Source organism: Cibotium barometz, chromosome 3, assembly GCF_041138505.1.
Source record: "Cibotium barometz isolate CiBa-2024 chromosome 3, ASM4113850v1, whole genome shotgun sequence".
Classification (NCBI taxonomy): domain Eukaryota; kingdom Viridiplantae; phylum Streptophyta; class Polypodiopsida; order Cyatheales; family Cibotiaceae; genus Cibotium; species Cibotium barometz.
Window position 1 is genome coordinate 40,090,966 of NC_141048.1, and position 26,847 is coordinate 40,117,812.

Consider the following 26,847-nt stretch of genomic DNA (forward strand, 5'->3'; position numbering starts at 1 on the left):
TTGTGTTTGTGTTTATTTTTTTAAGGTTACCACCTTGCAAGCAACAGGTTCTTGTGGCTACTCTCCTTTTTGAGAGAATAAGTTCTTATGTCTACCGCATAGCTTTTACACTTATGCTTCATATCCACAGGGGTTGTGAGTGTTTTTAATGCACTCATAAGTCTTCATTTGCAGACGTGGGAATTGATTCTTGAATTTTTGGCTCAAATGTTGTCGAGGCGGTAAGTAAGACTACTAGTTGGTTACCATTGGGGTTGCTTGAACACACAAGCTCTTGTGTAGGTGCTGAATGCACGAGAGTGGTTGAGTGACTTGTTTGGTGTTGCTTGGGCCTCCATTCTTGTCAAATTTTAGGTGAAGCTGTTGGGGTTAAAGTCGATAGCGAGGCTGTCTTCACTTTGTTCGATTTTGGCAACCATATGATGGGATTACCATCATAGTATCCTTGTTGTTGAAGCATGTGTAGAGGCATCCATCTTTGATGAACATTATAAATTGGTGGCTGATGCCTTTGGTGCTGAGGTTTGTTTCTTTGAACAGGCTTAGGGGACTTTTTGATGCGCTTGAGAATCCAAGCTTTAATATTATCTTGGTAGTACCCTTGTGCTTGCAGTAATATTTTTGGTACCCACACTTGTTGACTTTGTGGAGTTCTTTGTGGAACTCGTAGGCTTTTGTGGACGATGTTGTGGAGTACTTTTCTTTTTCCATGGCCTCTGAGTGTTGCATTGAGGAAGAGCCTTTGATGATCGAGGCACCCAAATTGGATTGGTGCCTTCATAATAGCCTTGGACTATAAGTAGTTTCTTCTCCACCCACCTTTTGATACTATTAAGATACCTTGATTTGTGTTGTCTTGGTGTGTTGTCTTGGTGGATTTTTATTTTTGGTGGAAGTGGAAGGTTTTGGGCCCTCATTCACATTGGTTGGCCCTGAGGCTGCACGTTTGAGACTCATGGGCATTGTTGATGATGATGAGGTTCAAGTCTCTTGCAGAGTAGTGCTTATTGATGTGGAGGCTTACAGCATGCAGCCCCCTCTTTTGGCGAGGTTAGTTGATGAAGAGGCATTTGCTCCAGGGCTTTTCCCTTGAGTTCATTGTTAGATGGTTGCGCTTGGGACACTTCTTTAGGAATATAAGTGGATTGCGAGGTTGTGGCATTGGACTTTGTTGGTGAGGATGGAGTTGAAGGAGTAGATGCTTTATCAGAGTCGATCGTTGAGGCAAATGGTAGGTCACTGTGTAGAGGGGCTTCTGTGGGGGGTGGAAGAGGCTTGTAACTTTTTGCGTTCAGTATCATAGAATTCCATTAGGGTTAGATCCTCTTCCGTGGAGTATGGTATTGTCAACTTTGTGTCATTAACCGTCATGATGACCCTATCGCTAGCAAAGCACATTGGTGCTTAGGCAGAAATAGTTCATTTATACCCCAAGATCACATCTACTTCCAACACATACTCAACCGCAAAAAACTTGCAAGTAAGGGGGTTAGTTTCAATATACATTGTATGTTCAAAGTGTCCCAAACATGGTATGTTCAAATCTTGTGTAAATGGAATTCTTTCAGGATGAGCCGTAAGTGTTTGTTGACTTAACAAATCCCACAACTCAAGGGTCATGAGATTGTGTTCTCGTTCAGGATGAGCCGTAAGTGTTGGTTGACTTAACAAATCCCACAACTCAAGGGTCATGAGATTGTGTTCTCGAGCTGGATAAAGCTGGATTGTGGTGATTTTATTGGAAATTTCCAATTCAACCATAATTCTTGGAATATTCTCAGTAAGGTATGTTGGAAGTTCTAGTTCCTCCAAGTCTCTTCCTCCCAAAATAGCAATTGCACAATGCCTTCAAGAGTGTTCAAGGTGACTATTTACATGGATTCATCAAGTGAATACGAGTCATGTATCCAAGTTTTACTAATGATGACACCATACTTAAGGGGATCTATGATAACATGGAATCTAAATTCCACATCTCCACTGATTGTTTAAGTAGCATAGCTAAAGTAACCTGGAACTTCAATGTTTTGTCCATTGGCACCTCTTGCAAGACCATTGTCTGTAGGGATGAGTTTAGATTGCCCCAATGACACCGAAGTGTCTAGTGTCATAATGTTATGACTAGCTCGAGGGCTAATTAACGCGCGTTTGCACTTAATATCATTGCCCGCAAGGAAATCTAACTATACCATGATAGAATATTCAAGAGGGACCATGGATTTTTCAGTTTTTGTTTCAACTTCAGATCCCGTTTGTGTTTCATATTCCCATTCACTCTTATACTCTTTTTGGCTCTCAGCTTTTTCAATAGTACCCAATGTGTACAATGGTATACTCGGTCCTGTGATAATTTTAATTGAGTTCTGGTTTCGAAACTTATGAATCCTCATAGACCCGTTCTATGTAGCTCTTGATGTCTTTAAACAACTCACGTTTTGCCATTAAAGGTGTAAGTGTTAATGCTATGTTGGCTGCACCATGAGAGAAGAGCATTCCTCCAAATGAGGTTTTGAGAGACTGCTTTAATTTTGCAAGGGATTCATCGAATTCCTCACGTGCTTTTTTAGCTGTATAATTTGTGCAATCTGCCTCTAATGACTCTTCCATAGAGAGTACGTCTTATTCCTTAGGTTCTTGTATTTTGGTTGCTTTTTAGGATTGGTATTATGAGGCTCAATCACAACTGGTGATCCTGTAAGACACTAAAAAATGCTAAGCATGCTCTCCTAAGCTTGCTTTTTGCGTTCCGCATATGTTATATGATCATGATTTTTAATTTGGGGTGGTTCGACGGGTTCTAGTTTCTTGATTGGTCTATTAAGTGCACCGATTGACGAATTAGAGTTTGTTTCATCCTCACTAACTGACGTACTAGAACTTGTTTCATCTTCTGACTTTCTTTGGATCATCAGGTTTTCATTATGTTTACCTATGCGACGAGATCAAATTTTCTTTTGGGCTTTATATTATGTGTCGCACATATGGGTGTTGTGGTTTGTGTGGTAGCCTTTGAGGTGGGTGCTTCTGCATCATGTGTAGCTTTTGGCTCTTTTGGAGTTAGGTCCTCCACAAGCTCCTTTTCCCTGTCCTCTCTTTCAACCTTGGTTTCGATAGTTTGTTGTCTCTTGTTTTTCTTGGGTTTAGAAGATTTTGTTTTCTTTTTTTGGTTTCTTCAGGCATGTTCTTCTACCTATTTCTAAGTGTGTTCTTTTTTATCATTTCTTGTGCCTTGGTTTTGAATCGCGTAAGCACATTCAAGAGTACAATGGACAATTACCCGTTTTGTACACTTAAAATGTTTAAAGTTGTATTCTGTGAGACAGGTTGCAAGTGAAGCAACTTGCCTTGGGCAATCTTGGAACATGTGATCGATGCCACAACGTTCACACATGGGTTGCAAATTGTCAATGTGGCTATGGAAGTATTCCAAACTGTGGAGTGTGCCACCTTGTGCGGTCCATGACAATAGAAACACTGAATGTTTTTGTTTGGTGCACGGGAGATGGAGGTTTTGAGTTAATTGTTGATGAATTGGGACACTGGGTAGTATTATGACCAAAGGTTTTGCAATATATGCAGTACAGAAAAACAGGTGCCTTGTACGCATAATAGGGATTGGAATGTTCGTAGTAGCGATTGCACTTAACACAAGGCATTTCGCTCATCACTTGGTGAGGCATTAAGGATGTTTGGTTTTGAAGGATCTCATCCTCTCTTAGAGATGATTAAATTTTTTTAAGCAAGGTTGCATAGAATTCGTGGAATGACAATTCCGAGATCGATCGTTCTTTAGCCATTATTTCACTTGGTTTAGACGAGGAACATCTCGTAGCATGATCATCTTTCATCATGTTATCATTTAAATGTATTACTTCTTTACAACATTTATCAAATGTTTCTGGATTGGATACAATGATCAAGTTGTGTAAACTGTTTTTCTTTAAGTCCATCATGAAACATCTCTTCTATTAAGAATCATTTAATTTTTCCCATGATCACATCATGAGTTTAAGAGTTTTATCCAAAGGATAAAGTATCTAATGGTTTTGTTTGGTTTACGCTCAATTGAATATAGTTCACTTATTGCACTCCACTAATCACCTTGTCTTAAAAAGCCGTAGATAAAGGCTCACTTCAAGGTTTTGAAGTTTTTCTTGATCTCTGGCATGAATGTGATGAACCATCGACAAGCCTTTCCCACTAAGCATAGGTTCAACGCATGTATCTTGGTGGGGTAGTTTGGATTTCCAAAGACTTCACATCTCTGTTCAAACATTTGAATGAATTAAATAGGATCAATTGTTCTGTCGTATTTGCCCATGATTTTGGAGATCGGGGTGGGTAGGGACTCACTTAGTCCTTGGACAACCCCCCTTCCTAGACTAGTCAATGTCCAAGGTGTGGGCATCTAGGGGGTGAAAAGGGTTGATACCTATAGGATTTGTGAAAATGTTAGGTAAAGGACCAAAGCTCGATGGGATTGAAGTGATAGGGGGTGCAAAACTTGATGACAATCTTATTGTTGGCATAGCGAATGGTATTGGGAGGTGCATTTGCAGCATGGATCTCAATGGCTCGAAGATGTCAGCCATTAGACTCAGTGAGAGTATCGGCCCACGTAGTTCTATCATTTCCATGTCTGACGCTGTCAATTGCTCCTTGATGAGCAAGCACACGTGTTTTTTTCTTCTTTCTTTTTAGATTTTCTCATAGTCCGTTACGGCCTTAGAAGGCCTGGCATACTCTTCGTTGGGTCAAACAAGTGTCCGTTTGCCCTAATTAGCTGACGCATGTACGTGAACGCTCAAGAGAATTTTTTTCGAAAAAGGTGCATGCTAGTAGCTTCCCAGATGGAAGAGGAGGTTCTAAAACCTATTTTCCATCATTGTCTCAAGACGAAAAAAAATTCTAACATTTTTTTTTCTATTTCACAGTCCGTTTTTGAAGGTGTTCCAAAAGGAATTTGAAAAAACTCTGTATAAGAGAGTTGTAGTATTTTTGGAGCACTACAACTTTGTCTCTCTGGGTCTTTCGTGATTTTGTCGTTTAGACCCTAAAAAAGTGTTCTTAATATAGTTTGAAGTCATTTTCGACTGTTTTTGTAATTTTTAGTGCTTTAAGGACCGTTTTTTGCCTTGATTTTCGGGTCAAATTTTGAGGCTGCCAGTCGGAGTCCAAAACGATCAATTTTGCCGTCTGACGATCGAGACCAAATTCGAAGAGCTCGATGTCGACTTTATGATGAGCACTAGAGCGCGTTCATCCGACTCACTGTTTAGGAGATACGAGCCTCTAAACAGGGCTATTTTCCAAAGTATTTTTTTTTGGGTTGACGGCCCCCCTTTCACGACGTGAACTAGCAGGGTGCAATTCACAGTCCCCATGCAAAAAAATAAATAAATCCAAATTTGATAAAATCTGCGAAGTTCGCTTCATGCCGTGAAACACTTAAGACGTGAACCGATTTTCGATTTTTTTAATTTATTTTTTTGCGCGAGGACTTTTTCACACCGTGATATTTAAGGGTTCACATTGTGAACCCTTAAGGCGTGAGACAGACTTCACAGAATTTATTAAATTTAATTTATTTTTTTGTGGAGTTCCTAGGACATGAACCCTTAAGGCATGAGAGTGCAGAAATGGTTCATAGCATGAGCCACGTGGAATTTTTTTTGGGGCGCGGACCCCTAGTACGTGAACCCTTAAGGCGTGAGTGTAGCCATGTGGCTCACGTAGATTTTTTTTTTTGGAGTTTAGAGGGAAATTCGAATTCCCTTGTTTAGGGGGGATATTTTTTGAATTTTAAAATGGGGAGATATGGGCATTTTTCCAAAAAGGTAAGTGGGAATAAAAAAAGTTGACCTTTTTATGACACCCTTCATAAATGATCCCCAAAATGGATAATTTAATAACTCATGAGCATCTACTCATTCAATGCTCATTAGCCTTAATGAGTTATGTAAAAAAGTGATTAGAAATTAATTGAGAATTAATCCTTTTACACAAAATCAAATCTACATCTTTTTATGGGAAACCATTAATAAAGATAACAGGTAATGGGTAATGCGTAGATTAGAGAAAAAAGATGAAAAAAGCCAAGGAATGGCTTCCCGACAGTGGCGCCAAACATGTTATGACTCACCCTAACCCTCCTTGAAACACATCCAATACGAGATTACCTGGTGAACCGCAAAACTGTCGAGGATCTTTCCAATGGCCGAGCTCGTAACCCTTAAGGTCTCTAAGCTCTACAACTCCTTGAGAAGCAATTCCACTACGCCTCCCACGAGCGTTGTCACACCGTCGCGTTGCACTACGGGTACTCATCCCTCCTCTCACCTCACATCACTCACACACACTCACTAGCATACATTAGAGAGAGATTAGCAAGAGCAAGACTCTATTGCACAATGGGAGAGCATCCTTCTTGTATTATGAGAGATATTCACTTATATACATGGCCATAAGTGTTCACACTCACTTAGACTATGGCCGACTAGGCACTTTAGGCTCATAAGAGGCCTAATGCTATTACAATGGCTACTCTCATAATATATCCATGAAGTACATCACTTGTGAACTTCATCCTAACTTGCTACCACATGCTCTTGAAGCTAGAATCGCCATAAGTATTCCGTCAAACCATTATAGGCGCTCGTCCAAGTTGTAGATTTGGACGCCATTGCTTTATATCTTGAATGTATGACCTTTTGGTGTATCTACCTTGACTCCTTGATATAAGATAATGGTAGTAGGTCTTGTTAATCCTAGGAATGGGTTAACAGACTTGAAAGGTTTTCACAGACAAATGAGAGCTTATGAATGATGCGTTGGGTTGATACAAAGTAGTTATGGGGTTGTGTACAAGGCTAGCTAGAATTATTTCATGTGAAACACTCTTGTGGGCTAGCTCCATTGAGGAAGAAAGTGACCGTGGGAACAAATGCTTGCACAGCCATGATCAAAATATTAAGTATTAAGGTTTTATACCTTAGAAGAAATAAGAAATAAAAGCATTAAAGTCGGCTTCATGGGATGACATGCGGACGAAAGTGAAGCTAGCCATTTGGATGCATCATAAATAGTAGTTGAAGGCTATGTGCCTTAGCATGCAAAGTTGCCACGAATGGAAAGAAAGGAGAAGGGAGGCAGAAGGGGATTTTGAGAGGAGACGAGTTCTGGGAGGAGGAGGACTGAAGGTAGCTCTAGAGAGAGAGAGAAGACGGGGAAAAGTGGTGAAGGCTGGAGCATCACCTTGGAGAGGACGCTATTGTATGGCTATATACAGTCCGACCAAGCTGAAAGCCTTTGAAGTTTTGTGAGGTGGAAGTGATATGCTGAGTTGCCAGTTTCTGAGCAAAGATAATGATTGCTTTTTTGGTAAAATCTGATCCCAACTTACACAAGGTAGAAGGTGCTGAATTGCTATCGACTGCTAGGGTACTATTTTCCTCTCTTGGGTGTGAGTTGATATATGATAAATTTTATTGGTTAGAAAGAGCTTTTGCTGGTATTTTCTATGGTGAATGCTTCCGTCTTTGAGGTTTTTTCCATTGTGTACAATTTTAGTTCAACTATATAGTCTATGTTGGGTTGAACTACTCAGTGTTGGCTTACATCTATTGTGGTGGGAAGAAGACCAAGGCCATGTGTTTGTACAAGCGTTTGGTAGGACTTTTGTTTTTGTTCCTAAGGCATTGGGTGCAACCCTTGGCGACAAGGGCAATCTAAGCCACTCCCAAGTTTTCACCCATTCATTTTTTTTGTGACTCCTAATATTTTGGTAGATTTTGATGCACAAAAGTGTGAATGGTTGACAATAGATCAATCATGCTGGGTCGATGGGGTGGGTATAGAGCATTGTAGTATTGTGATAAAAGTGACAGAGGAACTATAGAGGGATAGTGTGAGCCCCACCACAAAAAACTATCATCTTTCTGGTGCCCCTAGTGGGAAAACTAGCCTTTGTGTTGGTTGTGGTGATAATTGTGTGTGTGTTGGAAGGAAGGAGGATGTGATTGTGTGGTGTTGTGTGTTAAGCTAAGAGCTTGGTCATAAGAAATTCGAAGGTAGTAATTTTGGGACACGGTGCCTTGGTTGTAATCCCTTGGCTATAATTCCAAGACTCTTGTTGAAGTTGTTCCTACGTGGGTGACCAAGAAAATTGTGAGGTGTGGAAGAGCAATACAACTGAAAATTTTAGTCAAGTTTTCTGGGGTTTCTAGAGACTTGTTTGTTCTTTGCCACCTTTTGCACAATGGCAGACATATTTTTTCATGGCACTAACTTTGAAGACATCAAGAAATGGCTCAAGCTAGTGGACTCAAAATTGCAGCAATTGCACATTGAAGATGATGAAGGACAAGAAATATATGCTTGCCAATGTCTTGAAGATGAAGCCTTGTGTTTCTACCAGATATAAGAGATCCAATGTAGTTGGGCTATGCTGAAGGTGTTGTTAGTCTTAAGATTTTTGCAATTGCCTAAACCTATTAATTTAAGATGTTACAAGCCAATTTTTGTCAAAACTTGCAAGCTATGAATGAAAGGTTTACTGGAGAAGCCTCTTTTCCAAATGATGAAGTTGCCCAAGAATCTGAAAACTAAAGAAGAAGAATATAAATCTTCTTTTGACGATGCTATCACAATGGCCACAGAGAAGGAGTGGAAGATGCAGAGATTGACTCAGATAGGTGTGGAGATAGAAAACAAGTTGGAAGCTAAGTTTCAAAGTGTCCTTAAAATTCTAGCAAAGGAACTTGTACCAACTTCTACAGGACAGGTGCCTCAAGTGGCCACATAGCCACAAAAAGATGAGGGGTTAAGTAAGGACATGTAACAGATGATGAGTATGATGAAGAATGAGCATTGATATGGTTGGTGGTAGAAGACATTACATGGGATCTAGGACTTACTGGGGATATACTTGGCCTTATAGTGACAAGATTCTGAGGGTGGGAGGTGCATGTTTCCTTTACCTCCAAATTTGCACAACAGAGCTAATGATTATGCATTGGAAAGCACGGGAGGAAGATATTCTAGTAGTCTTACTCAGGAGGAGAAGGTAAAAGGAGTGGTGAGCACTATCCAATCGAAAGAGACCAAAGCTAATGTAATGCCAAGTAGCAAGAGGACAAGGGAACTTATTAAGGTGGATGATGATAGTGAAGAGTATAGTGGTTCAAGTGAGGACAATGATACAAAAGAGAATGAAGATGATGGGTATACTGTCTCTAATGGTAGTAATGCCCAAGAACGTGATATATGTGCCTTTGAGCAAGTAGAAGTGTGTGGATGACAGTGATAGTATGATGGATGTTGAGTTAGTTGCTCTAACTGAAGATACCTTTGGAGGATTTTGTATACATGGCAAGTGAGGCCAAGCCCGAGCTTGTTTCTTGTAAGTGTCATGAAGTTGGAATTGATCTTGAGTGTGGCTAATCAAATCTTAATGCAAGTATAGATATACAGTCATGCAAGCAAGAGGACAAGGCAGAGGTCCATGAAGAGTTGATTTCGAGTTCAAATGGTGTATTGGAAAACTTTGTGTACTATGAGGTTAATTCGTTAGATGCTTTTGATCATTTGGAAGTGCAAGGTATGCCTTTGGATCCTTTGGTTTGCATTGACCATGAAGAGTAGGCACAGGACTTGAAGGAGAAGCACACAACGGAGCCTAGTGTGCTAGTGTTGGTGGGCATGGGTACTATGCATGTGGTGGGCATGGGTACTATGCATGTGGTGGATGTTTTTGAGCAAGCTTTTGGTTCTGAATGCTTGTTGGTTCCCGAGAATATGCATGATGTTATGCTAGAGAGATTATGGTTCCTTTGTCTTCTTATCATTCCACTATTTTTAAGGGCTTGGACAAGGTTATGGGACAGTCAAAGTATGATGCTTTTGGTCAGCACCATGATCTATGGGATCCTGGAGGTTTAATTGGGATGTTGGTGTACGGAATGATTTTGTGTCTATAGCTATTTGGTGTGTTCTTGATCCATATATTTGATCCAAGAGGAAGGTGGTCTATGCAAATATGGCAGTGGAGGGTTCGGAATTTTCTTTTCGATCCAGGGGTACTTGACAGTAGACTTATTTGTTTTAGAAGGATGATGCAGCTGTTAGAGCTTCTACCACTTCAGATGTGGAGGATTACTTTATTCGTGGGGCCAACTTCTCTACTGCTGAGCATAAATGCTCTAGCAGGATGGGGGTGGGCAAAATATGACAGGATCAGAAATAAAATTAAAAAAATAATGTGTATATATATATATATTAGGGATAGGGAAATGCTCAACCTAGCTTGAAAGGATTGCCATGGGTGTGTGAGTTATGACTTGCCACCAGCATCTGAAGTATGCACCTTACATTTTAGCATTTTGTAAGGTGCATCTGAAGTATGCACCTTACATTTTAGCATTTTGTAAATATCTATAGCATAAGTTTTGTTGTGCTTGTGTATGATAGCTAGGAAGTGATGATCTACTCTGCTTCTTTTCCTTTACTTGACTTCAAAGGTTTTTTGCTTGACAGATGAGAGCTTATGAATGATGCGTTGGTTTAATACAAAGTAGTTATGGAGTTGTGTACAGGACTGGCTAGAATTATTCCATGTGAAACACTCCTGTGGGCTAGCTCTATTGAGGAAGAAAGTGATCGTGGGAACAAACACTTGTAGCCATGATCAAAATCTTAAGTATTAAGGTTTATACCTTAGAGGAAATGGGAAATAAAAGCATTGAAGTCGAGTACATGGGATGATGTGTGGACAAAAGTGAAGCGAGTGTGATTTTTGAGGGAGCTTTTCTTGGCTTTCCTCTCTCTCTACTTGAACAATCTCTCTCTAACTATTGCCACCACTATCTCCGCTCCCAGCACCCAGCACCCAGCACCGCCTAGCCCAACCTAGTCGAGCCCACACCACCCTCTCTCTCCTTCTCCTACCCTCTTCCCTCCCCCCCTCTCTCTTCCCTCCCTTTCACTCTCCCACTCTCACTCTCTCTATCCTTGTCTCTCTTTGCTAACTCTCTATATCCTCCCCATGTCACTCTCTCTATCCTTCTCTTTTCTCACTCTTTGTGTCCTCCCTATCTCACTCTCTCTATCCTTCTCTTTCCTAACTCTCTCTATCCTTCGCTCTCTTTGGTATCTTTCTGTATCCTTCCCCCCACCCCTCTCTCTCCTTTAATTCCCTCTCCCTCCCTCCCTTGCACTCTCCCATCCTCCCTCCCCCTCCCCTCCTTCTCCCACCCTCCCTCTCTCTCCTCTCTCTCCCTCTCCCTCCCTCTCTCTCTCTCTCTCTCCTCTCCACCCTCTTCCCTCTCTCTCTTTCTCTCTCCTTGTCCCACCACCGCCTGGCCCCTCTTTCCTTCTCCCATCCTCTTCCCTCCCTCTCCTCTCCCTCCCTCCCTTTCACTCTCCCACCCTCCCTCTCTCTCCTTTGCACCCTCTTCCCTCTCTCTCTCTCTCTCTCTCTCCCCCTTTCACCCTCCCACCCCCCTCTCTCTCTCTCCTTGTACCACCCTCCCTATGCATAATCTCTTCTTCCACCTCGTTTCTCTCTACCTCCCTCATCTTTACATGCATTTGTATAGCATTGCATGTGAGTTTATTTTCTACATTTGCATTTTTGTGTTTGCATGACATGGGCTGGTCTTTATTATCCAATTGCATGTCAATGCATGTATGTGCCATTATAATACATTGCATTGCATGGCATGGCATTGCATCTGGATGTTATTACATGTATATGTCATTGCATGGTACTCCATGCCCTTTGCATAGTGTTGCATATCATTGCATGCCCTTTGCATAGTGTTGCATATCACTGCATGCCTTTATTATCCAATTGCATGTCAATGGATGTATGTGCTATTACAATACATTGCATTGCATGGCATGGATTGCATCTGGATGTTATTACATGTGCATGTCATTGCATGCTACTCCATGCCCTTTACATAGTATTGCATGTCATTGGCATAGTGTTGCATGTCTTTGCATGTGATTTCATATCATTTGAAGCCTTTACATGTGACGGCATATCATTGCATGTGAGTACAATTAACAAGGTGAATAATTTAAAGAATTATACATATAAGGTAATTTCATTCTAGGCAAGATATCTACTATGCCTTGTGTAAGAAGCAATGAAGAATGTAATTTATTAAGGTCAATAATTTTACAATTATGATTGAGATCATGGCCTAATTATTTGAGGGAAGAGGGAGTGAGAGAGAGAGATAAGAACATGACCGCATTACATCCTTAGGATCGAAAATACCACTTCTAATTCCAGATAAAACCAAGTTCATTCACATAGACTTCTAATTCCAGATAAAACCAAGTTCATTCACATACACTTTCCAAATACAACTCTTCTATCATGACTGTTATTCAAAACATACAATAAACTTTGACATAATTAATTAAAACAATAATAAACCAAAAATTTACCAAGGTAATTAATACAAAAGACAAGGTGATATATAGTTGAGACTACTTTATTCCAAAAAAGGTTATTACATGGGCTACTGCAATCTAACATTTTTTAAAATTGAAAACATACCATAACTACCTAACGGATCCTACACCTATACACTTTTTTGGGCTCCTCTATTCTTTACCTCCTCCTGTAGGGGCTCCTCCGTCTCTTTGACAATATAGCGCCAAGTGCCGATGGCGCTTCCAATCTTCATGTTCCACACAAACAAATCTCCAAAATCAATAAGCTCATTCGCTAGCATCTTCGTCCAAAGATTTCGGGCATCTGTCGTGATTCTAAGATGTTATGTCACATCTCCGCCTGTTTTGTTGCATAAATCTTTGCAAACCCTTTCCAGCGTTTCCTTCAGAGTATAGCTAGGGCCATTAGAAGAAGCCATTAGAGATGAACAAAGGTTAGTTTTTGATGGTGGTGAGGGTTGTAAGGAAGAGAACGATAGTGAGGGAGAGAAATATAATGAGAGGGAGAGGGAGGCAACACAATTTGGAAGTGAGGATTAGAGTAAGAGGTAGGGGTCAAATTTAAAGATACACAAAGCAAAAAGCAAAAAGCAAAAAAGATACTTTGCATGGTTATCCACTAAATTTAGAAAGTAGATGCATGGATTTTTCCTAAATTTAGAAAAGTACATGCATGGTTTTTCCCTAAATTTAGAAAAGTAGATGTATGGCTATCCACTTTATTTAAAAAAGTAGATGAATGGAATGAACATATTCAAATCATTGACATATAACCATATTAATTGTCCTGCTAAAACATTAAAAAAACTAAAAGTAAATAGTCCTTGCTAGAGAATTGAGACAAAGGACAATTTACTATTGCAACATAAAGGATCTTTTCAAAACTACAGTATAATGTCATCAACAGTACTAGGTCCTTTTCACATTGTTCTCTTGTTTTACTAAACATTCTCGTTAAGTCCTATTTTTCTTTATAGTGGGTTGATGTATAAACATATTATGGTTCGCATCTAACTCAAAGAAACACAAATATACAAAATAAATGTGCTTTCATGCACAATATGGTCGTCCAGCACCTACCCTAATTTGAAAATCGGGACATGTGCATTATGGATTCTTTCCCATAGTCACCCGGTATTTTTCATTGCATACTAGTGATTCCTCAGTCTCAATTACAAACACTTCCATCTGCTCGACCTTAATGAAATGCTCAAAGGCCGTAGTTGTGCTTAAAATTGCCAAATCTATTCTCTTGGTTTTCATATCTGATATGCCACTTTTATACCTTGTTGACCGCTAGCCTACATCATTTGCTTCCTGACATTGTCTCTTTTGCAACACAAACCCACCAACCTCCAATGCTTGGATCTCATCCATAGTCAGATTTGTACCTCATCCCATTGGCCAAACAACCGAGGGTCTAGTAAGTGATTGATAGATTGTGTTACATACTCTCCATGTACGATCCACTTTCCTGTTACAAAACCACATGAATTGACACTTTTACCCCCCAGACCATTCTCTCATACCATAGAAAGAGGGAGTTGGAACACCTTGCCTGCAGTTCTTGATGCTCTTTTTGCACTTGCCGTCTTGGCCACCTAACCATCCTTGGCAAGTTACCTTGCTTTGTAGAGATGTTTGACGTATAGTCCTTATTAAATCATGTATGTCACTCTCCACAATTTCCTACACCTCTACTTCAGTTGTCTCTCCCTCTGCATTATGTTGACCACATGTATCTAAAGGAATAGTGGGTGGAAATCTTAATCTCCTACCTTGTTTCTTGCGTGGCTAGTTTTTTGTGACATACTCTAGACGAGGTGATAAGTTATCTTCCTCAAGATATATAATTGTGGGTTTTTGGCACCGGCCCTAACAGTAATGTTATCACCAAAGACGTTCAGTTGTATGTGCATTGGTGTGCCACTGACTGCTTCCCCCACCAATCTTCTAATGCTTGATGGACTTGGAGCTTTTGATGTTCTGGCCTTCTCCATTAACTTTGTTATTGTAGGGCCTGCTCCATGATATTTACCTTGCATGAATGCATGCTTCTTTGTGGATTGCAAGAGGGAATAAGCGAGGTCTGAAACAACTGCATCATATAAAGATATGGTTCCCTTGAAACCCTCTCCTGCCAACCAACTTGCATGTTTCTTTTCTTCTAGATTGGTGGTCGGCATGTGCGGTACACTAACATCATTGACATCCTACAACAGGAGATTAAGTTAATTGAAAGCTCCAATGACATTCTATAACCAGATAGTTAAGTTGACAATTCATATTCAAAATACAAGGTATTCTTTTCGAAAACCAAGAAAGCAATACTTACCCCTACAAGATATTTCCTCCAATGGGGATATCTAGTATGCCACCAACTAAGCCAACAATCCATGGATGGTAAGTTTACATCAGTGACTACCATTCATTGTTGGAATTAGGGTTGCAAGAATGCACACACAACTTCAAGAAGATGAGGAAGCTTGAGCACAACACTGTAGTGTATTATGAGTGCCAAAAATAAAAGATAACCAACCCTAAAAGATAATGGGCGTATATACAATGCACGGGGGAAAAAACCTCCTAGTGAGGGAAAAAGTGCCCCGGCGGTCCTAAGTGTGTTCACACACATCACTACTATAATATGGTAACAAATCCCCCCTGGAGTGATGCGGTGAACAAGAGCTAGCACTCATGTATAGGGAAGTGTCTAGCTATGTGGACGAATCCACAAAAGGGAGTAAGCCCAAAGCTTTGCGAAAAGCTTCGAACTTTTCACGAGGCAGAGCCTTTGTGAAAAGGTCTGCAAGGTTATCCTGTGTTGGCACATAAGCCAAACTGATCTCTCCTGCAGAGAGTCTCTCCCTGACATAATGGTAGTGCACCTCAATGTGCTTCGTACGAGCATGGAACACTGGGTTCCGCGCAACTGCCAATGCGCTCTGACTGTCAGTGAAGATGGTGGTGGCAGATGGCTGCCCAACACCCAAATCAGCCATAAGGCGTCTGAGCCACACACACTCAACCGTAGCTGTGAAAGCTGCCCTGTACTCAGCTTCACAACTAGAAGTGGCCACAGTAGGCTGCTTCTTGCTCAACCATGATATGCATGAGCTTCCAAGCATGAAGCAAAAACCACTCGTGGACACGCGTGTGTCATAACAACCAGCCCAGTCAGAATCTGAAAAAACATGTAAATCTGGCGGCAATGATCCCCCCTTGGGATAAAACAACCCAAGATGCCGAGTACCACTCAAATAGCGAAAGATACGCTTCACTGCCTGCCAATGCTTAATGCCTGGGCTATGCATAAATCTGCTCACCTGTGAGACTGCAAACTGAATGTCTGGCCTCGTAATGCATACATAAATGAGGCAACCAACAGCTGTCTGATAGAGTGTGACATCAAAGTGATCTCCAGCATCATGAAGACTCAACTTCAAACCTGTCTCCATTGGAGTAGCAATAGGCTTGCAGTCTTCAAGGCCAAATCTCCGCAACAATGTTTCAATATACTTTGTCTGACACAAAGCAATACCTCCATCACACTGCTTAAATTGTATCCCCAAATAATGATGCAAATGCCCCAAATCTGACATCTCAAAAGAGGCATTCAAATCAGCCTTAAAATCAGCAATATGACTCTCATTTGGTCCTGTGAGCAGCATGTCATCGACATAGAGAGCAATGATTAGATGTACACCATCCACACGTTTAACATACAAAGTGCTTTCTGTTGGACTATTCTGAAACCCATGTGCAGTCAAATATGCATGTATTTTTTCATACCAAGCTCGTGGAGCTTGCTTTAAACCATATAAAGCCTTTTTTAACCTGCACACTTTGTTTTCCTGCCCTCTTTGAACAAAACCACGAGGCTGCGATACATACACCTCCTCATGCAAATCTCCATTTAAGAACGCAGTCTTTATGTCCAGCTGATGTACATTCCAACCATTATGAGCTGCTAATGCACAGATGCTACGAACAGTGGTCATACGACATGTGGGAGCAAAAGTCTCATCAAAATCAATGCCCTTCTCTTGAGCATAACCTTTTGCAACAAGCCTAGCCTTATGGCGATCCACTGTGCCATCAGGCTTACGCTTCAATTTGTATACCCACTTAGTGCCAATGGCCTTCTTGCCAGGGGGCAAGTCACATAAAGACCATGTACCATTCTTCATAATAGCATCGTATTCTGCTTGCATAGCAGCCATCCAATTTTCTGAACTTTGTGCCTCATCAAATGAAACAGGCTCACTTTCATCGCACATACTAGAAACAGCCAATGCATAACAATCTGACGCATAAGAGGCACCATGAGAGCCAGAACGAGTGCGACTAGACAAAGGGGCATCCAACTTGCTGTCACGCAAAGTCTGCACCAGCCATCTAGGCATATTCCTAGAGCCCTCAATCTCTTGTCTCTCATCCTCAAGTGCATCATGCACATCTGCATCAGATATAGGCTGATCTGTGCCATCATTTAAAACCTGCAGAGGCTGAAAAACTGCCTCATGAGGTATTGCACTTGACTGTGCACCACTGAAAAGAGGCAACAATGTATCATAGACATCACGTGAGCTGATATCTGTCTCCTTAGTACATGAAACCAAGGGCTGAACTGCATCTTCCACAAATACAACATCACGGCTAACCAAAATGCGCTTTGTCTGTGGATGATACAAACGATAGCCTTTGCTCTCAGCACTATATCCAACAAAAATACATTTGACAGCTTTGTCATCCAATTTTCTGCGATGTTGCACAGGCACTAATGCATATGCCAGGCAACCAAAAACACGTAAATGGCCAACAGATGGCTTGCGGCTATGCCAAGCCTCATATGGAGTGACAACCTGTAATGCTTTGGTGGGACACCTGTTTAGTACATAAGTGGCACACATGACAGCCTCAAGCCAAAAACCATGTGGTAGACTTTGACTCTTAACCATACATCTTGCCATTTCCATGAGAGACCTGTTTTTTCTCTCAGCCACACCATTTTGCTGTGGTGTATACGGCACTGTACATTGGTGTTTTATCCCACGCTCAGCCAGAAATGCATTAAATTCTGAAGACATATACTCCCCCCCTCGATCTGAACGGAGGGTGCCCATCTTACTTTCTGACACATTTTCAGCCATAACCAAAAACTGTTTGAAGCACAAAAACACTTCGGACTTTGCCTTCAAAGGATATACCCATGCATGCCTGGTAAAATCATCAATGAAAGTCACGAAGTAAAGGTAGTTTCCAAATGATGGAGTTTGCATGGGACCACAAACATCACTGTGAACAAGCTGCAATCTGCGTTCAGCTCTCACTGATCCATCTTTGGGAAAGGAAGCACGCTGCATTTTACCCAATATGCAGCCCTCACAAACATGCTTGACAGGTGCCTCAAGCTTAGGCAAAGAAGACACCATTTCAGATTTCTGCAGGCGCAGCAAACTTGCAAAATTCAGATGACCAAAACGTGCATGCCACAGTTTTGCATCTGAAATAGCCTGCGTATCCATAATAGCACATGCTGAATCCTTTACACATTTGCCATCCATATTGAGCTTATACAGCCCTCGACATAGTGAACCAGATGCTACAATGATGTCACCACAAGAGAGATCATGAACAGTACATCTGTCATCCACAAATTTTACAACCAAACCTGTTTTGGCAAATGCGGAGACTGACAGCAGATTCTTTTTGATCCCTGGCACATACAATGCATCAAAAAGTGTAAAGGTGTTGCCATTTGCAACATTCAGCACAATCTGTCCAACTCCTTCAACGGGATAAGAGGAGTTATTGGCACAAGTGACAGTATTCCCTGTGGGAGCAGACTCAAGGAAAGTGAATAAACTGCGCTGCGAGGTGATATGCTTAGTGGCACCACTGTCAAAGTACCATACATCTGAATCTACTGCAGACATACATGTGTCATGCAAAGATGGGTCATAACTGCACTGCGCATTGAATGCCCATTCTGTATCTAGCACAACATTAGCAGATTCATTGTTAGAAGGAGAGGCATCTGCAACAGCCATACCAGCCTCTTTCTTCTTAGCCTCTTTCGCAGCCAGCTTAGGACACGCTTTGATGACATGATCATTTCCCTTACAGTACTTGCAAAATGTCTTCTGTTTGTCACCCTTCTTCTCATCTTTGTCTTCCTTCTTTGGTTGCGCAGCATTTGCAGATTTCTGCTTACTAGAAGAAAAGCCAGCTTTACCTTTCCCGCTTCTCTGACTAGCAACGAAAGCTTGATCTACGACACGCATAATATTCCTGTTTTGCCTTGACTGGTCTTCTTGCAGCAAAACAGAAACTAACTCCTCAAATGATAAGGCATTGGGATTGCCTTTCATCATCAAGCGAAGAGTGGAAGCAAAACCCTGATAAGAATCTGGTAGACCATTCAAAACAGTCTGCACAAGTGAACTGTCTGACAGGATTTCATCTGCAGAAATGAGCTGCTCTTTGAAATCCTTGATCTTTGTCAAAAAGCTATCCATAGAATCACCTTCGTTCATATGCTCACTCTCCAACTGTTTTCGGAGATAAGCAACACGAGCCTCATTTCTTGCCTGATACAATGTGGCAAGTACATCCCAAGCATCCTTAGAAGTCCTGCAGGAGCGAATATGTGGGATAATGGTACGTTTGACAGACAGCGCAATCAAGGCATGAGCCTGCGCATCTCTACCATCCCAACGAATCTGCTCTGCTGAAAGTGGTGGTTCTCGAACAGCTGCTACAGCACTTGTGCCTGCACCATCATCAACAGTACCTGTTTCTGATGTGTTTGCAGCATTCCCAGCCACAATAGGACGTGCATCAATACCCTGCACAATGTTCCATAACCCCTTTGCTACCAATACATGTCGCATCATATATGCCCACAATGGATAGTTGGTGCCATCCAACTTATCCTCAGCAGCCAACATGCGGAATACATCATTGTTGTCAGCCATGGCCAATGACTGTACTACTAGATGTAAATGCTGTCTGTAAGAGGTAAACCTGTATAAAATCGACTTGTGCTATGTAGCACAGCCCAAAACAGACGAATGGGCACCTGTCCTGCAGATTTTAATCTTGACAGAAAATCTGCACAGTAGGACGATTTTGCCTGCGCAGTACTTGGAATGCAAAAACGGAGGGCGAAATGACTTCAGATCAAAATTCTGAAACGAACGAGCCCTACGGGCTTGCCCACGGCATATACTAACCTGCAGACGCTCGTGAAACCTCGTTGCAATCGGAGGAGATGAAGCGGCAGGTGCCGGTGATGCTGCCCGGGAGGAGGAAGCCTGCTCTGATACCAATTGTTGGAATTAGGGTTGCAGGAATGCACACACAACTTCAAGAAGATGAGGAAGCTTGAGCACAACACTGTAGTGTATTATGAGTGCCAAAAATAAAAGATAACCAACCCTAAAAGATAATGGGCGTATATACAATGCACGAGGGAAAAAACCTCCTAGTGAGGGAAAAAGTGCCCCGGCGGTCCTAAGTGTGTTCACACACATCACTACTATAATATGGTAACATTCATCCACCCCATGATCTAATGTGTCTGTATTTTAAAATTGTCTCTTCCTCACTCAATGCACAACGTCACTGATGACATAGTCGCTTGTGCTCTTCCTGAAAATTCTTATAACTACATATTGTATTGTATGGATGTTCAAGCTTTGTTCCCAATGAAAAAGACACGAACTCTCACGACCTTTCAATATATTCTTTGGTCCATTATTATAGACTGTTCCAACTGCCCTCCAGTTGGCTCTAGCCTCATCAGCCACCATGAAGCCAAAAAAATCTTTCTTGGAGGAAAAGCCTTTTTGGACCACAACATTGTTAATCATCTCCTAGAAAAGCACTTGTGCCATTGTGTCCTCCTCTTTCATTTTGCAAGTTGCAATTGTCATGAGCTCTTGTAGGCTGCATGCCATCATACAACAATTAAAAAAGTACTAAAAATAAGATCAACTTTTTAAAGAACTTTACAATACCAAACTGTACCTTGGATCATATTTGTGTGCAGCCATTGTTGTCCATCCTTAAATCCCCATCTCCTGTTTGGCATATATGGTTCACTAGATCTAAACCCAATGCATGCCTTGTCGTTGACATTTTAAACACATAGCATCGGTCTGACTCCTCCAAAGCTTGCCCAAGAAAACGACTACCATGGAAGAACTCAAAAGTGCATTGTATTGTCAATTCTAGGATACTTGACTTTGCTCCTTGCACTGAACCGTTGATCCTAGAAGCACGCACCATCCTCCTGAATCTATAAGAGAATTGGACAACTTAACAAACTATGTAAACGTTCATTCACAAGAATTACTAAACAATTAAAATCTCCTGATCCACAACAACCCCAACATGAGAATATGGGGATTCAAGGCAATGCACACCCAAGGAAGCGGCCTAGACATCTCTATCCTCCTCCCCCTTCCATGCACATACCTTTGTGGTAGCATCCACTCCAATAAATTGCCTTCCCGAAGCTACCATTTGCTTCTCCACATCTTTCAGATGAACCACCAGTGAACCACTAGGTCATCGAAATCATCATGAACTACATTATGAGCATTTGCCATTGCTACATGCCACCAAGGCATGTAGCATTTGCCATTGCTACATGTCACCAAGGAATCTCCATGTGGGATGCCAATGCCATCAGGTTATCATCAACCAGATTTAAAAGATCCCATGTCAAACCTTCCCCACATACATCATGTGCATCTGTAGTAAGAGCCTCCTCTTCTGGATCATCTAGTAAATTTGCTGACAGATTTTTGTGGTAGGGCTCACACTGTCTCTCTATAGCTCCTCTGTCACTTTGATCACAACATTACAATGCTCTATACCCACCCAACCGACCCACCATAACTGATCCATCATCAACCATTCACACTTTTGTGCATCAAAATCTACCAAAATATTAGGAGACACCAGAAGGATGAATGGGTGAAAACTTGGGAGTGGCTTGGATTGCCCTTGTGGCCAAGGGTCACACCCAACGCCTAAGGAACAAAAACAAAAGTCCTACCAAACGCTTGTACAAACACATGGCCATGGTCTTCTTCCCACCACAATAGATGTAAGCCAACACTTAGTAGTTCAACCCACAATAGACTATACAGTTGAACTAAAATTGTACAAAATGAAAAAAAACCTCAAAGACGGAAGCATTCACCAAATAAAATACTAGCAAAAGCTCTTTCTAACCAATAGTATTTCTCATATATCAACTCCTACCCAGAAGAGGAAAACAGTACCCTGACAGTCGATAGAAATTCAACGCCTTCTACCTTGTGTAACCTGGGATCAGATTTTGCCAAAAAAGCAATCATTATCTTTGCTCAAAAACTAGCAACTCAACATATCACTTCCACCTCACAAAACTTCAAAGGTTTCCAGCTTGATCAGACTGTATATAGCCATGCAATAGTGTCCTCTCACACAGGCGATGCTCCAGCCTTTACCACTTTTCCCCAACTTCTCTCTCTCTAGAGCTACCTTCAGCCCTCCTCCTAGAACTGGTCTCCTCTCAGAATCCCCTTCTGCCTCCCTTCTCCTCTCTCTCTTTCCATTCGTGGAAACTCTGCAAGTTGAGGCACGTAGCCTTCAACTACTATTTGTGACATGTCCAAATGGCTAGCTTCACTTGGGGATGGTCACCAAGGGATCTTGGTGGAGGGAGCTTTTCTTGGATGTCCTCTCTCCCTACTTGAACAATCTCTCTCTAATTATTGCCACCACCATCTCCACCCACCACCACCTAGCCTAGCCCAGGCCAACCCAGGCCAGCCTAGCCCCCACACCACCCTTCTCTTCTTCTCCCACCCTCTTCCCTCCCCCTCTTTCACTCTCTCTTTGCCAACACAAACTCTCTCTCTTCTATTACCACCATCCATTTCTCTCCCTCCCTTTCAATCTCCTCTCTATTCTTCTCTTACCTCCTATCCTCCTTCCCTCTCTATATCCTCCTCTCCCTCTCTATCCTTTTCTTACCTCTTATGCCCCTTCCCTCTCTCTCCCTTCTCTTTGCTCTCGCTCCCTCTCTCTCTCTCTATCCTTCTCTTTACTCTCTCTCTCTCTCTCTCTCTCTCTCTCTCTCTATCCTTCTCTCTTTTGTAGCTCTCTCTCTCTCTCCCTCTATATCCTTCTCTTACCTTCTAACCTCCTTCCCTCTCTCACTCTCTATATCCTCCTTTCTCTCTCTCTATCCATCTCTTTGCTCACTCTCTCTATCCTTCTCTTTAATCTCTCTTTCTCTCTCTCACTCTCTCTCCTCCCCCCTCTCTCTCTACCCTTCTTTTAGCTCTCGCTCTTGCTCTCTCTCTCTCTCTCTCTCTCTCTCTCTCTCTCTCTCTCTCTCTCTCTATCCTTCTCTTTGCTAACTCTTTAGTCCTTCTCTTTGCTCACTCTCACTCTCACCTCCCTCTCTCTCTGTCTGTCTCTACCCTTCTCTTTGCTCTCGCTCCCTCTCCCTCTCTCTATATCCTTCTCTTTACTCTCTCTCTCTCTCTCTCTATCTTCCCCCCCTCTCTCTATATTCTTCTCTTGGCTCTCGCTCTCTCTCTCTCTATCCCCCCCTCTCTCTCTCTCTCTCTCTCTCTCTCTCTATCCTTCTATCTTTTATAACTCTCTCTATCCTTCTATCTTTTGTAGCTCTCTCCCTCTCCCTCTCTATCCTTCTCTTACCTCTCCTATCCTCCTTCCCTCTCTCACTCCCTATATCCTCCTCTCTCTCTCTCTCTATCCTTTCCCCTCTCTATCTATCCTTCTTTTGGCTCTCGCTCTCTCTATCTCTATCCTTCTCTTTGGTAACTCTCGCTCTATCCTTCTCTTGGCTCTCCTTCTCTCTTTATATCCTCTCTATCCTTCTCTTTGCTAACTCTTTAGTTCTTCTCTTTGCTCACTCTTGCCTCCCTCTTTCTCTCTCTCTCTCTCTCTACCCTTCTCTTTGCTCTCACTCTCTCTCTCTCTCTCTCTCTCTCTCTCTCTCTCTCACACTCACTCACTCACTCACTCACTCTTTCAGCCCTTTTTTTTTTGCTCTCTGTCTATCCTCCCTCCCTCTCTCTCCCTCTCTATCCTTCTCTCTCACTCTTTCAGTCCCTTTCTTTGCTCAATCTCTTATCCTCCCTCTCTCTTCCCTTCTCTTTGGTCTCGCTCCCTCTCTCTCTTTCTCTCTCACTCACTCTTTCTGTCCTCTTTGCTCACTCTCTCTATATTTTCTTCTCATTTCTCAACATAGAATACTTAACTCATGTTTTACATACAGATCCTCGAGTCTACAAACGCTTCACTACATTATTCATCCACCCAATACAAAAAATGTCGATTCTTTATTGGTTTGTATGACGTTGTACATAAACATCGCTGCAGAGGGAAATGATGTCTTATTGCAAAACCCCAACATACGTTGCTCTCACTCTCTTTCTCTCTCTTTTAATATGAAAAATATGATCATGACACAATCATAAACAATTGCTAAACCCAATCACTTGAATATTCACAAATAAATATGTTAACTGCACTACAATGAAATCTTCATCAAGACACCCTCCACTACATCCTCTTCGAGATCAATACAAACAATGTTTGTGCCTAATTTTTGTGCTACCATAGCACAATCTCCACATCCAGCATAAAGCTCTACTAACATTTGCCCTTGCTTTACATGACACCTCAACAGGCTATCCCAAAAGTCATATCCACATTGAGATCAACCTGCAAAGAAAACATCTCTCTTAATTCTACCACAAAATATAAGGCCCTTATTTTGGAGCACAAAAATGTCAACTCCATACCTTGCCATGCTGTCCCATCCGGGGTTCTCCCCAAGTGCATCATGTTACAAGAATCAATGATATAATCAGGTGAGAAAGGTTGTGTATGTTTTTATCCAACTATGCTTCTGAAGGTAGCAGCAACGACGACGGTATGTATCTGCGCAAGAGTATGAGGTGATTTTTTATAGCAAAAAGTGATTTCAGTGGCAACCTCTATGGTTAGTGTTACTTACCTCTTGTCCAAAGGCCCTTCCAATATGCGTTGTACATCGCACATTCACCAAGGTGTCTAAGGAAAAGCCAGAGCGCTCGACGTGAGCTATAATTGTTGCCACTAATACATAGTACGGACAATAATAAAGCCATTGTCGTCTAAGATGGTCTCACAAATTTGAAGTAATACATGCTTCTCTCCATCTACGTGGCATCAGAATGACATACACAAAAAACGTAAGCATGACATACATGCAACATATGCACTACAACACATAAGGTCTTAATGAAGGAAAAATCATCTCATCACTCACATGTACAGAGATTCCATGGTGGGACAATGTCATTGGGGTAGCCATAAACAGAACCTCCTGTGGGCAACCTCGGTACAATATAATCACATGATGTGCTTGTATTAACACCTTTAACAGTAAAGTTCATGTCTTCCATGTTGGCCTTCTGCAACATATCAAAGACATGTTCTAGCTCCGGTGGACACTCCTAGTTTAGAAGTGCATGGCCTATCTTCAAAGGATCCCCAAAAAATGCCATCATCTTTGTAGAATGATGTCCTTCCACACCATGTTGAGTAGAGTTATACATCATTACAAGGTATAAAAGGCACACCTTTATAATCCTTTCACACATGGTCATAATTGATTATTACATCTGTTAATATGCCGAGGCTTCTATACGGTAGAGGAACTAGCACTTTGATGTTTGCTCGGAGCACCGAGGACTATTGTCATGATACAACAAGACACTCCTACAAAGTGTACATTTTGTAAGTGTATGCACCACACAAATTCTTTACATTATCATTACCAATGAGTAAAATCATACCTAGCAAATTCATTTGGATTAGAGTAATGTCACGCAAGCTAGGTGGATTAATAGGTTGCAATGGTGCATTTGGCGCTTCACCTCTTGCCAAGGTTATTTGAATCCATAACTTAATCTATGTTAGTATCCAAACAATGTAACAATGGGTTGTTATGTTGTGGAATGCAATGATCTCCGCTTATGCTAACCCAGGCCATGGAGAGAGGGTGGTATGGTTGTACAAGAACATCCGAGAGCAAGGTGTGTTGCTGGATGATGTTGCACTTGACTACGCCTTGCAACGTTACAGTGTAACAGGGAGCTTAGAGATATGTGCGGTTGAGGGAGGGTATGATACTACAGTGCTAGGCAGGATGCCGAGTGGTGAATGCACCACATGTGAACGTGCGGATTGAACTAGGGAAAGAATTGCAAGATAAACTAGGTGAGCAGAGGTGGTTGGACAGCCCCATGATCCCAAAGATAGGGCTCGAGGAGCAGCTTGTTTACCTGATAGATGCTCAAATGAAGGAGCAAGATACTACGTTGTCAGAGATGGGCATGCCAGGTGTTAGCCTTCACCTACCTTAGGTTTTGGGGCATTCGTATCATTCACTCATCGTCTTATTTCACTCGTTGGTTGGGGGATAGTAGGATGGAATGTAGCTCGACTCTGTGAGCAAGGGAGCTTCAATGGAAACCATTTTTCCTTCATCTCTTTCTTTTTTTACGTTTTTTCTCATTTTCTTTATGCACAGTTCCGTGTTAGGGCTGAGGCCCTAACAATAGGATATGCATCCTAACACGGAGTTAAAAGAATCGAGGAGATAGCAGACATTGGTAGGTGATAATGCATACTGTACATCTTTCATTTGCTCATTGTTAGGTATTTCGGAGTCTCTTGTGTCATGTATCGTATACCTATTAGTATGTGTGTATCCATCTACATGTGGTTGTATAGGTGTGAACACCCCATGTTTGTGTGAGTGTGCGTGTATGTGTGAACACCCTCTTATCAGGATAAGATAAGTGTGCCATGTGTCATGTCCCCATATGTGAGTGTGATTTGTGTGTCAAAAGATAAGGTTTGCAACCTATAAAAGCATGCAGTTGGTGTACTTCAAATAATATCAATCAAATCAATCTGCATTGTGGTGCGCATTTGCGCATTGTCCTTTTCTTCTTTTCTTTTTTTGTTAAAACAGAGAAATATATTAAAAAAAGTGTGGTTACAAGACCCCATGCGGAAGGTCCATGGGGAGACACTACGAACTGTTAAACCCTACAGAAAAAAAGGGAATAACTCTGAAACTTCTAAGACATATGCAGCGACTGAAACTTTGAAAAACCAAATCATGAGACAAATCATGATGAACATCTCGGCAGAGGCCAGCCAGCATCAGTAACTGTTAAACCCTTCAGAAAAAAGGAATAACTCTGAAACTTCTAAGACATATGCAGCAAAACTGTAGCAGTAAAACTTTGATGAACCGGTTCATGAGACAAATCATGATGAACAGCCTGA